The following is a 14,349-nucleotide window of genomic DNA, read 5'->3' on the forward strand; positions in this document are numbered from 1 at the left end:
TAGTAAACACTTACGACAATCTTTCTGCTCAAGCCTTTAGGCTGGGTATTAAAGCCTGTGTCCACGATGCTAGAACTTGGTCCAAGTTCTACTCTCTAAAAATCAATCAGTGGATTATCACTGAAAGCAGTGAATAGTCACTGATTTGCAGTTATAAGTATACAACTGAAAGCCGCAGTGGTATACTTACAACTGTAAATCAGTGACTATTCACTGCTTTCAGTGATAATCCACCGATTGACTTTTAGAGGGTAGCTTCGCGGACACAGGCCTTTACATTTGTCGTGCGAAAAATTTTTTCAAAAATGTTTATTGGTCACAGAATAGTAAAATTCTCGAGTATCTAGACGTCTTCCGTTCTGCGGCGAATCAACGCGCTAAAAACTTAGTCGCACGACAAATGTAACAGTATCCTTACACTTGCCAATATTGTGCTGACGTTTTGTACTCGCTAATGAATATTAATTGACGATGATCAAGCGCGGCCTATTCGCACGATCCTAATGCGCGCATCTGCGAAAGTAATGAGAGGCAAATTATAGCGTCTAGGAGAAAATCCCCGGGTCGTCCGAGAGGAATTCTGTCGGCGCACGCGATGCGCGTCCTGCTTCCCCCCTCCGCGCCCGCTGCAACGCCGTATTTACAACCGCGACGTAATTCCGCTTTGCATGCTTCGCGTCCGCACAATGGGAGAATTATAATTTTTAATTGGACGAATTTGAATCGCATTACGCCAATTAATCCGCGACCGGACGCTGCGCTCCGATGCGCCCGCGTCAGGCAGGTTGCGTTACGAACATTGCGAGTTGCGGCCGCGGACACGCGGCGCGGAGGTGTGTAAATCGAGGAAACGGAGAAATGCGATTCTGTAATCAGCTCGCGCACGCACTCTCGGCGTTCGCTATTGTAACGCCGCAATTTGTTATCGCGTTTGTTTTACGCACGAACTAGGATTTTCGCGTACCCCTTAGCGCCATTGTCAGATAAATACACTTCGCTTCTTACATATCATTTGATATGTGAGGCTTCGAATATGTTTCTCAAAATACACTTGTGCCTTTATAAATGCAACAATCTCAACAAAGTAATTAACGAGGGGTAAAAAAACCCGCTGGCAGTGATCGTGTACACCAATGCCTACTAATGCACTAAAATTCGAGAGTAATGCCCAGTGGGCATTATCTTATCTTGTTATCTTATTTTATCCTTTTAAACTCTTTATAAATATATTTTACGGCAAGGTTAGCAGCCTATCGAAGATGAAGTAAAGCCAAATGCTCAAAGTACCAGTTCTGTACCAGAACGAACTGGATAAAACAGGCTTTAAGCCTAATACACGAGGTAGAAGAAGAAGAAGAAGATTCTTTATAATGCCCCAGCAAGACCAAATAACACCCACCAATGCCCAAAGAATGCCTAGTAATGCCGCAAATCTGTACAGCACAATGCCCTCAGGGGTTTACCCTGCCAGAACAGATTTCGTCAAATGCCCACTACAAATGTTGAAGGCAGAAAGACTGCAGATTGCATGCAGGACCCGCGATATATTCGACATGTTGCCAGCGTGTCAGCAGAAATACAACAAAATCTGCTCACATAACTGGACCGGTTCGATTTCTGCCGACAATCTGTTGACAGCGCACGTTTTACAGACTCCGTTGCCAAAACTAAAGCCAAATGCGGACACAGATGGCTATGGTTTAGGTGTGGGCTTCTGATAAATCTGCTGCCAGTCTGCTAACATTTTGCTGACTACGTTGTTTGACGATCACAACCCGAGACGAGCTCGCCGCGAGTAGCCGTGTCGCAATTAAAGGTCTCTCGACTGTTTATTAGACGTCCACATCGGAGCCCGTTCACGCATAATCTTTTCGCGATAATCAACGCCCGCCGACGGGAAGTTGAACGAGCGCGGCTCCGCGTTACATTATTCTCTCGAGGAAACAATTAGCGTCCATTCTCGTTCTCATACGCGATAATCCCAGTCGCGAGTTCCTAGCTCGCGATAACAGAATATTTCTTGTTATCGTCCCGGCCGCTTCCTCCTCGGCGAGATTTTCACGCTCCGAGACTCCGGCGAGGGGCACGAGTCCGCCCGACTCGCGTTTTCGCCGCCGCGTGGCCGATAGGAAAGGAAAAAGGGACTTTTCCGAGCGTATCCAGGGCATTAATGGTTATTACGCCGGGCAATGTGCGCGCCGCGCCGCTCGACGGCCCGGCAAAAACCGGCCGCGAAATTAATGTTCGCCGCGCTAGGGGAATCTCTTTCTCGCCAGAGACTCGCCGCGAGATGCGTGCCGCTGGCAGCCGGCGCTGCGGTTAATCTTTTTGTAATACGTATCAAATTTTGGCCGTCACCGTGGACACATGCCACTTGGAGTACGTAATTGCCTCGCGAAATTGCGGGACGGTTAAAGAGCTACCATCCGCTTCTCCCTCAGTTCTTTCGACGAACGAACGATTTTTCGCCACGATGGCAACGATACGAAAATTATTATTCAACGAATTTTTAGAAATATCACGCCGATATAACCCTGTAACGTTCGAAAGGCGCTCGCACATAAAAGGGTAGCTTAAAAAAAAGGATACAAAAATTATTATGGCGAATAGTTTTTCCGGGCAGGTGCACTGCGGAAATCCTTTTGTGCTGCGACGCGCTCGTGTCGAAGCCCTCGGTATTGTCGACGCCCTAAATACGGCGACGCGCGATGTATCCATCCTGGGCGAGGGAAAATGTAAAGAATAATGACTTTCCCGATGCATATAAGGAGGCGCGAGCGCGCAATCAACGGGCGGAAACCAACGGAAAAACGCGTTTTCCACGGCAACGGCCATTATAAAGCCGGTGCGTCGGTTTCGCGAGAGCGGTGGCTCGCGAAAGCAATATTCCATGCTCCGCGTCTTTATGCGGATCGCGCGTTCACGCTCGAGGTACTCCCGGGGAGGGAAAAATGCGCACGGCTTTTCTCACCGCGGTGGAAACTCGCGTAATTATGAAAGGTCTTATTGCTCAGGCTTTTTTTTTCTTACGCCACCCTAATAACCGAGCCGAGGTGCATACGCATTTTATATTGAATACTTTATACAGGGTGTCCCAGGAGGAAAGGTCAATATTCTGGGAGGTGATAGTATCGGTCATTTTAAGCAAAAATGTTCGTACGAATAGATGTCCCATTCCCCACTGTTTCCGAGATAGAGCTACTTGAATGTCTCGTGTATTCACTTTTCCTTCTGTACACTTCACTCTTCATCCAAACCCATAAACAAAAATCCAAGGGGGTTGGATTTGGAGATCTTGGTGGTCAATTAGTGGCGCTGCCACGACCAATCCACCGATTGGGAAAACGACGTTGAGGTGTTGCATCACAGGTCGGGTATAATGAGGAGGAGCTCCGTCATGCTGAAAGTACACAACACGCCGTGTAGCCAAACACGTCTACTAGAGTTGTTCTGGTAATGCAATTTAGCAGAAATTCCACGTAATTTTGTCCTGTCATGCGATTTTCTAAATTAACGGTTTTTGCAAAGTAATTTTGCCACTGCACATTTTCAAACAGCTCTATTTTCAGAAACAGCGGGGAATGGGACATGTATTCATATGAACATTTTTGCTTAAAATGACCGATACTATCACCTCCCAGAATATTGACCTTTCCTCCTGGGACACCCTGTATAGGCTTCGTGTAAACGCGAGAGTGGATGTAACATGGATAAACATCGGCGTGGGATCTTTTCCTTTCGAGTCTTTCTCCTTTCCGTCAGTCTTTTCTTTCTCTGCGCAAACCTTATAAGAGTTCCGACGATTACTTTGATTACGTTCAATTCTTGGGTGGAATTTTCTAAGTTTTCATTGAGTGCGAGTTTTTTTACCGTTGAAAACTTTTTCCACAAATCTAGCTTTTTCTCGATGGTGCCTGAGAAATCAGAGATAATTATACAATTCTTTCGAAATAAATATGATTCTCAAATCGCACGTAGAGGAAAGTCCCTTGTTACGAGATAGCAGGGTTTCTGTTAAATTAACAGGCATCATCTATTGACTCCACCATGAATTTATTGCCCTTGGAGCGAAGTCTGTTTAGCGAAAACAATCATTCTTGGATTGTGTAATCGTTGCGAAAAAAGGTTTGCGATTGAATTTCGGGATTGAGAACCTGCTATCTCATATTAGAAGCCTATCTCATAATAGGAGCCTTTCCTCTATTAATATAAACTGTGCGAAAATGTCAGTTTTTTATCAGTTCTTAAGAAATTTATTGCAAATCCAAAGCGCTTTAATCATTTTATTCTTGTAATCTCCTCAAAGTTACTCTACGTTCTCCTCGGGAGAAGTCTTGGTTTAACGTCAGGACAGGAAAATTCTGTTTGACGGGTCCTAAAGGACGTCGACTCATCGTATGGCAGCGGTAACTCCCGGCGGCTAATAAAAGTCGCATGTTATCGCACGTGTGCGCGCGATAGTAGCGTCGTAAAAGAGCGGATACATCAAGACGCATTTTTATCTCGCGCACGACCCCGTGAAAAATTCACCGCACTTGCCGCGACGCTTCTCCGTCCGTCTAATCTTCTGTCGCTTCGAGAATTTGTGCTGCATTAATTTTACGAGAGCCCAAGGACAACGTGGTCAGCGCGGGCTTTTACGCGGCTTACTTTTGCGAGTCTCGCGGCGACGTCGAAGAAAAGTCGCTCGCGCGCCGAACGGCACACGATACTATTTTTCCTACTAGATATCTTACAAGAGCCAATAAGGACGCAGAGTTTTAGATCAGGTGACTTAAGGCTAAGTCCTGATTGGCTCTCGTAATCAATCCAATAAGAAAAGTAGTGTCGTGTGCCGTTGGCTTTAGAAGGAAGAGTCGATGCTTTCCATTTATCGACGCAAGTTGACACAAGTATTATTTTATCAATCATCATTCAATGAATTGTTATTTATTGCTGGCAACTTAAAGAGATTTCTATGTTATTATTTTATCATTATTTAATGGATGTTGTAAAAGAGTAGACTGACGCCGAGGGAGAAACCGCTGAGGGCATTGTGGTGTACATACTTGTGGCATTACTAGACTTTTTTGGGCATTAGGCCTTGCTAGGAAATTTTAAAGATAAAATAAGATAATAAAATGAAGTAATGTCCAGTAGTCATTGGTTTATCAAGATTTTGGTCAGCGGTTTCCTCCTCGACTGACGCCTTACGTCGACTTGTGTATCGCTAAATGGAAAGCACCAAATATCGACTGGAATTCCGTCGGTACTTCCTTTCCAACTTATACAAATGGAAAATAATAATTTATATTTTTCAATGCCAAGTGAAACAGGACTAACACGAATTTTACGATTAATTAGAGAAGATGCCATTTTCGGTCGACCTGAATCTTAGTGGCCTAATAATATGTTCTGCGTGAATTTTGTATACTTTTTCAAGTAAATTGCATCTATTATTTGCCGGTCTCAAAACAGTCTTTTGTTGAGACCGTAAATCCGCATACTTAAATAAAAAAAAATCGATTTAACCATCGAACTATTTTAACCATTTGATGCCAACGAGCATGTGAGGTCACTGTAGAAAGTTGTTTGTGAAAATTATCACCCCGGGCATTAACTCTCGTTAATTCTTACATTTTTCAAATTAATTAATAACCGTTTCGCTAATTAGCGGCGTAAGAGTCGCTTGTCAACGCGAGTGCTTGCACAACCCGTTCTCGCCGGTCGCTCCCGTGGCTAATCGAACGCCGGCCGTCTCTCGTAATTTCACGCTCGTGTTTAAGAATTTGTGAAAGAATGCAATTCACAGATGCATTCTGAAACGGACATTCCGATCGCTCGTAGATCGCGTCGAGAATGCGCCGCGTGCGATTTACATAACTAGTTCGGCAGCGCGCGTTCCGCGCACGCACACGCGGCGTTTGAGAAATTGTGGGATAACTGGTGCGCTCGCGTTATCGAGAAAATACGTGCGAAAGGCCGTCGCGGCGTTTTCTCCCCATCGCGATTTCTTCATTGAATACCTACGGGCAGGTGATCGCGTTTCCCATCGCACGGCGCAAAAAAATCCATTCACGAATTAATTAATTGGTAACGTTGCGCGGAGAAGGAAGCGTTTCCGCGATCGGGAGGTTCGTCCAAAGGACGTTGAGCAACATTTAACGATACGCCCCCCCCCCCATCTACGATCGTCGAGATATCCCGCTTATTTGCTTTATGGGAGACGCGATGTAGCCCGATCTCATGTAAACTTATTTCGCGAGGGGGAGAAAACTCTCGCGCAATACTCCCAGGAATGTTCTCCAGCTGACGTGCCGATCGATGAGATTTCAGCGCCGTAAAATAACACGGAAAAGCTTTGGAGTTTATTGAAAAATTTATCGGAATAAATTATCCCGTCCTTATTTTTCTAAGGGCGCATCTCGTTGCGTCGCATAAAATCACCGCGGTCCCCGCGTATCGCGAGACGCGGATTATCGCGCCGTGTATTCGAATAATTCACAGGAGCCCCTCCCCCCCCCCCCCCGGAGCTTCCCTCGCTCCGCAGCTTCGCGTCCTCGCAGACTCGTTTTCTCGAACGCAACGACATAAATACGTCAGAACCGATAATTTTAGACTCCCATCTGCCGTGCCGGGCACAGAAATGACAGTGAGTCGCGATGCGCTCGGTTCTGCTCGGTAGAACATAGTGTACGGGCGCGGACCATCCGTGAAACCTATCGAAGCGGATATCCGATCGAGAGCGAAAGAGAAAGACAGAGAGAGAGAGAGAGAGAGAGAGAGAGAGAGAGAGAGAGAGAAAGAGAGATCGGCGCGCCGGATGCCGGACGATCCACCTGCGCGTCACGTCGTACCCGCGATGATGCGAGAACGTACGCGCTCGGTCGCACGCATTCGTGCCCGGCTCGGCGCCGCGGTTGCACGCACCGCGAGCATTCCCACAGCAGCGCGTACGTGCGGACGGCGCGGAAAAGTCGCCGCGGCCCCGCGACGACACGCTCGCTGATCGCCGACGGAGGAATTCGATACACCGGCACGCCACCGGAGGGGGTGTTGCTCGGGGATATCTCCCAGGCAGGCAGCGAGCGTAGGAAATTCCTGAGGAGAGGCAGGCAGGCAGCGCGGCGGCCGCGGGTGGAACGGATTGCGCTCGTCATTTTTTATCCGACACAACTTCTCGCCGATAATATCCTTCTCCAGGAGTCAATCAGCGAATAGCCAGCTGATTTGCAGTTATATGAGCGCACCGCTGAAAATGGCACACTTGTAACTGTAAATCGGTGACTGTTCGCGGTTCTCAGCGATAATTCACTGATTTTCAGAGAGTCCACTTCTGGTTCGGGGGAATTAAGAAAGAAACGATAAAAGGTACATTAAACCGAGATCACAGTTAATCTGCATTGAACTGCTCTTCCGAAGAGATAAACAATTGAGGTGCGTACGTTCGCGGGAAGCTCCACGTTGAGGGGGAAAACCGCTGTGGGGTTTGTGGTGTACAGATTTGCGGCATTACTGGGCAGTTTTGGGCAGCAGTTTGGACATTAGGCCTTGCTGGGACATTATAAAAATAAAATAAGATAAAACAAGATAAGATAAGAAAAAACAAGATAAGCGAAACAAGTTAAAACAAGATAAATAAGATAAGATAAGATAAGATAAAGTAATGCCCACTGGGCATTGGTGTACAAGATTTTGGTCAGCGGTTTCCCCCTCGGTCCGCGTCAAATCGCGGCTTCCGTGAAGGGCCGAGTCGGTCGTACCGTAGTGTCGCGAGGGTCGTAGACCGGTTCTATTTAATTCAACGCTGATTGGTCGAATCTGTGATTTGCGACGCGTATGATACGATCAATGTAGAGCCGGCTATACGCGCGCCGGTCGTAAATCGCAATTACTTAAATTCCGCGCGCTTCGCGGGATCTCCTCGGGTTTCAGGCTTTCCTTTACGCGCCGGAGCCCGTTTGATCGTCGCGAGCACTCGTCGCTCGTGATCAGAGCCACGGGGCCACCCGCCCGCGCATCGTCCGCGTGACGGCCGACCGCGACCGGTTATCGAGAGCTTCTCGGTAGTTCGAAGGTGGTCCTCTTATCTCCCGGGGCAGCCGTGGAACGCGTAACATCGGCTGTCGTTCCTTCTCTTTCTCTCTTTCGTCGGCTCTCGGCCGTGGCTTTGTCGGCGTGGCCGCCCGGCCCCAGGATCACGTCCGCGCGGACGAAGCGCGTGAAATGCGCGCGGATGCATTAATCGGCGCGCTCTCGCGGTGCCGATTAGCGACGTGTAAAGAGGGCATTGTGTGTAAACCATTTTACTTTACGTTCTCGTTACCTCGCGCGAGAAAGCCGACGGATTCTGAGAAAAGAAAACTGCGAAACAATCGTTTTATTCTTTTGCCGAATAGCGGGAGGGCAATTAGCATAAATCGAATGATAAACAATCGGCGATAACGCTTCGCGCGGTGCGTGGCGCGTTTGCATTACGGCCGGCGCTGCACTTGCGCGTGACGCCTTTTGTCTCGCGTTAATCGCCCATCTCTCGTTCCCGTTGCGCGCGATCCACGTTGTCCGAGCGCGGGAATCGACGCATAAATCACCGCGTGGCGCACCGCGTACAAGGCCGCGCCGATCGCACGTGAAGGAAGCGCGCGGAACAGCTGTTACCGAACAAAGGCGCGACGAGACGAGACGGAACGCATAAGCCCTGATTACGCGCGTCCGCGCGCCTGATGCGACGCGCGGCTCGTCACGTCGATACTCGACGTCCACTCATCGCCCGGATCCTTTAATCCTGTCACACGTTGCGCGAGCTGCCGCGAGACGGTGAACACACGTGGCACCGCGAGAAACTGCGAGCCGATTTTTTACTTCCCTCTTGCCGCCTTTGAGTTCATTCCGTTGCGTCGTACTGAAAATTAATTATTTCGTTAATTAAGCATTATCGATCACGTATGATTCTGTCTCTGTCGCTTTCAACTTTCTATACGGAGAGGATTTGCTCTTAAAATTTACCCTGAAAACCTGGGACAACGTTGGCATTTCGAAGACCTTTTATTTTACCATACATTTTACTATAAACTGTATTGTACAATTTCAAAGAACTCTCATAAACGTCTTCAAAATACCATGTCCCACTATACAGTCTAAAATGTATGGTAAAATTTCAAAAACTGTCATTAAAGTCTTCACAATGTCCCACTGTACAGTCAAAAATGTATTGTAAAATTTCAAGAAACTCTCACAAAGGTCTTTAAAATCCCATGTTGTCCCACTATACGGTCTAAAATGTATGGTAAAATTTCAAATAACTGTCATTAAAGTCTTCACAATGCCATGTCCCACTATACAGTCAAAAATGTATTGTAAAATTTCAAGAAACTCTCACAAAGGTCTTTAAAATCCCATGTTGTCTCACAATACAGTCTAAAATGTTCGGTAAAATTTCGAAAACTGTCATGAAAGTCTTCACAATGCCATGTCCCACTATACAGTCTAAAATGTAGGGTAAAATTTCACTCGACGTAAAAAAATCCTCGATTCTGTAATTTCGGCGTAGACTTGTTTTGCGCATTCCCGTCTTGCGAGAGTCTCGGCGTTTCATCTGCGGATCGCATCTTGCGAAAGGGGGGTCGTAATGAGGCGCACAGAGATCTGTACAGGCGATCCGTAGAATACCAGATGCGCCTCTGTGGACTCGCGCTACCTCCCGCCTCGCGGCACCCGCGCGTGTTGCTTGCGTACGCTCGGCGGACGCGTGGGTGAGACTCGGCGCCGTGTACGAGATACGCGCAGAAAACGAGTAGCCGCGACCTGCATAATACGGGGTCTCTATCTCAAGGTAGCGTGCCAGAGTGCTATCCCCGCGCCTACCTGGCGCGTGAATTGCGTTTAAACGCAGCTATACGAAGCCGTTCCTTTACGGAGGCTCTCTCACGGCGAAGGCGATCTTCCTGCCCTCCGCCTGAGATACACGGTGTCCTGGAATTTCTAGCGGTCTTACACGGCGCGTTATCGGAAAGTAAGAGGCGATCGGTCCCCCGAGATATCACGTTTGTACAGCAGCGTCGCGTTAATGCGCGTTATATTCAATTAAATGCATTCCAGTGGTTTCTTTTATCTCCCAGCTCCTCGCCGCGAGATCTGTCGTTCCCTTATTTAACATTTCTATTTTAAATAAGCAAAAAAGGGAGGAGTAACGGCAGCAAGTGCGCGAACGACCGCGAAAGAATGAGCGGCGACGGGATCCTGCGGGTTAGCCGGCGAGGCGATAATGGAGAAGAAACTTAAGAGCCAATCCCACGGTCAAGCCGGAGTTGACTCATCGAGCACTCGACTCGCCAAGGACAGCCGTGTCCGCGAGCCACGTTCCGCCGGAAGGAAATACTTATGTTCGCTGTAAACAGCCGCGGCGCGATCGTATTGAGCGATAACAATCCGAATCGCACTGACTCAATCGCTTCACTCGTCGCCGTGGATGCATACGATATGTCAAGCATCGTGCGTAAAAGGGGCACGTGACACTCGCGTCAGCTGTACGATTTAGCCGGTGCCAACAACGACTCGATGCAGAGATGTTCGTAAATTTATCAGTACTTTTTTTTGTTTTTTTTTTATTGCAATTAAACGATTGTCGGGATGAACAATAAAGTTGAAATTGCAACTACATGCACACGTATGTCATTAAATTCCTTCAATAACTTCTATACAGTTCGTTTCATCTGTATGATTTTTTTACAAATTAGATTTTCTCTTAAAATTTACCCTGAAAATCATATAATCGTAGGACAACGTGGCATTTTGAAGACCTTCATGACAGTTTTTTGAAATTTTACTATACATTTTACCAATAATTATTACTTAGTATACATTTTACTAGTGTGGTAAAATTTTAGAAAATCCTCGTAAAGTTCTTCAAAATGCCATGTTGTCCCGCGATTACACGATTTTCACGGTAAATTTTAAAAGGAAATTCTCTCAATTGTTTCAATTGCAAATTACCGAAATCAAATCGCGCATTCGTGATACTGGCACAAGGGGGACGATATTTAACTGAACGTAGAAATTACGGCGACGCGCGAGAGGAGCAAATGTACAACAAAATTGAGCTCGGTGTCGCGCCTGCATCGGTGCCGCGCGAAATATCCGCGGTCGCATTTTCACCGTCGCGTCAACGGCTCGGGATACAATATTTGAGACGCATTCCGCCAGCTAGGCGGACGCGTCGCCGTGCATCCGGCACATACGAAACTACGGGCGCGAGGAGGAGCGGCGCTCACTCGCTCGCGCTCGCGCGCGCGCGCGCGCGGCGGAGGGCACGCGCGGAATGCGCGGAATGCAACGGGGCCACCGTCGTTCCCCCGATGATCGCGGACCGCTCTTGGTGCCCGAATACCTCCGTAGTCCGAGAGCTCCCGTTTTTTTCCCCCCCGCGTACGCAACGCGCCCCGTCACTCGTCACCCCTCATCCCGAGCGGAGTTCGACGCGCCGAGTCGATTACGCGACGCGTTGTACGCGAACGGTAATGTATCCGGTACCAGGCGGGACAACGGATGCAGCGTCGAATAGCGCGGCCGCACCTTCCATCCGCGACTGACACAATGGACAGCAAGAAAAACTGAGAGTCGAGGGTAAACTGCTGACCAGATCGTGTACACCAATACCTACTAATGCCCAGTAGGCATTACTTTATCTTATTATCTTACTTGTTTATCTTGTTTTATCTTTATAATGCCCCAGCAAGGCCTAATGCCCAAACTAATGCCTAGTAATGCCCAGTAATGCCGCAAATCTGTACGCCACAGTGCCCTGAGCGGTTTACCCCTCGCTGGGAGTACTGGGACAGTAGTTTCTTAAAATTCGACGAAGCTAGCCATCGAAGAAAGAGTGAGAACAAGTGTCCATAGGCAAATGGCCCCGTTTTTTTGCGCATTCGATTTTGGTCACAAAGTAGGTACCAAACGAAAGGTCTCGTCGAGCTGATCACAGATATGTCAGTCGCATAGTGTACCTATTTAACGTTCCAGAGAAATCGAGCTCCAAAACTGATCAAGTGATCAACGTGATCAAGAAAGCAACAAGAATGGAGCCACCTTTTCGGACAAAAAGACATTTCTTCTGTCACTGACATGTTCAGAATGGTACTGAGTCGCTTTACCAAGATGATCTACAACCAGGTACCAAGGGCTCTTGGCCAAATGGATGCCTTTGGTACCTGGTTGTAGGTCGTTTTGGTAAAGTGGGGAACTTTTGGCGCCCGATATCTCTGGAACGTTAAACAGGTACACTCTGAGACTGACGAAAGGCATCCACTTGGCCTTGAGCCTTTGGTACCTGGTTGCAGATCATTTTGATAAAGTGGGAATCTTTGGAGTTCTAAGTATACCACTGAAAATCGATATATTATAACTGCAGATCAGTGACTGCTCACTGTTTTCAGTGATGGTCCACTGATTGACTTTTAGAGAGTGAAAAAGCTTCGCTTCTTATTATAAAAAAAATATAAAACGTGTAAAGGGAATGCCATTGTTAATTAACTGTGTTTACTATTAAAGAATCGATACGTGTATAATTAATTTATTTCTCTCGGAATTAACTGCGTCGGGAGGAAAAGGGTTGGGCCGAGTCTCGCGTGAAAAATGCTGTGACGTATGCGAGCGCGACGAAGCTGGGGGGGGGGGGAGGAGATACGCGCGAACGTTCAATCGCAGCGAGATTAAGATGCGCTCGCCGAGGTACGCGAGGGCATTCGAGGACGTTCCGAAAAGAAAGAGGTCGCCCTTTGTGCCCGTCCGTACGCTGGGAATCCGGACATCTGGTCGGCTCGCGCACTGGGAACGTTTGCCAAGGTTAAATAAAACGACCTGAACGGTCGCCGTCGCCGGACATTCGGAGCTGCACGCATTGCATCCCGGATACGTTGCGCGGTGCGTGTCGTCAGAATAATGCGGCATCAGCGGCGGCGGCGGTGATCGCACGACACGCAATACCGATTTCCCTCCCCCTCCTCCGTTTACACGTGCGGACGGCCCGTGAAGCTCGAGGGGGTTAACGATGCGAACGACCATTCACCGGACGTGTTCGGCGAAACGGTACACGGCTAATTCGGTCGACCCGGTCGACCGGTCGCGGCCGCATCAGGTGCATCCAACATCCTCCGGCCGACGCTCTCGCGTTGCGTAGACGCGAGCCGCGTACCGCATCGCCGGCGACGATGCGTACAATGAGTGCACTTCGGGGATCTGGAACGGGGCTAATTAACGCTCCCTCCCGCGGGTTCTGCGGAACGGAGGGGCGAGAGGGAGAGGGAGGGCCAGACGGCGCCAGTTCGAATACCAGCCGGAATCGTGATCCCCCTTTGAGAGTTCAATTGGAGGACAACGAAATTCATATGTTCTCCAGTTTCGTCGCTTCGCGCGAGTCTGCAATTGAAAATGTGTACCTAAAATCGTATATTAGATTTTCCATAGCAGATGTTTATTTCGTGCTTTTCAACTTTGAAAGGGTTTACAATACCGGCAATATAATGAATCCACCGATAACGCGTTACAAGTTTAACAAGAGGAACAATTATTTTAATTTCTTACATTTTCTACTATTATGCTTGTTTGTCTCTCATTGTTACCCGTTATTATTATTTCTGCCCTGAAAAGATTCTCTAGATTTCTTGGCTTCTCTTCTTTTTCCTTATTTTCATAATTTTCTTCACCTGATTCCTTCTCCCTTACTTGAATTTATATAATAAAGCGCATATACTCTGATATAATGTACACTAAGGCCCGTATTTATAGTCGTTTCTCAATTCTCGTCTCAAGTATCAGGTGTATCAGGTGAGTTACTCAGATTGAAGTTTTATCGTCTTGAGATACGGACGGTTCAATAGTTACATTTTGATTAAAGATCAACTGATTGCGAAACTATTCAGCTGAAAAAAAACCGATTACTCACCTGAACTACGTCTTGAGAATCAAACATCGATTACAGCGGCGATACGCAATTTTTCTCGACTCAAATCTTAGATGATACGAAATCTAAAAACTATTTTCTTCCTTTGTGAATCTCTATTGAATCGAGATTACAAACAAACATCGAATTGAGTTTCAAGATTTATCTGTTAAACAGTATCGTGTCTCAAGACTGATTTTAGCTGCTCTCTAAAAATCGATCAGTGGATTATCACTGAAAACAGCGAACAGTCACTGATTGATTTTTAGAGAGTGAGTTTTTCAGCAGAATCACGACTGTAAATATGTACGGGCCTAAGAATCACTGATGCCGTCCCGCATGAATCTATGCACATATCAACACATTTATACACTTTGCCAGGGTTGGGAAGTAACTCGTTACTTGTAACGAAGTTGCAGTTACAGTTACTTTTT

Source organism: Vollenhovia emeryi, unplaced genomic scaffold (assembly GCF_000949405.1).
Source record: "Vollenhovia emeryi isolate VEMERY1.0 unplaced genomic scaffold, V.emery_V1.0 DF939228.1, whole genome shotgun sequence".
NCBI lineage: Eukaryota > Metazoa > Arthropoda > Insecta > Hymenoptera > Formicidae > Vollenhovia > Vollenhovia emeryi.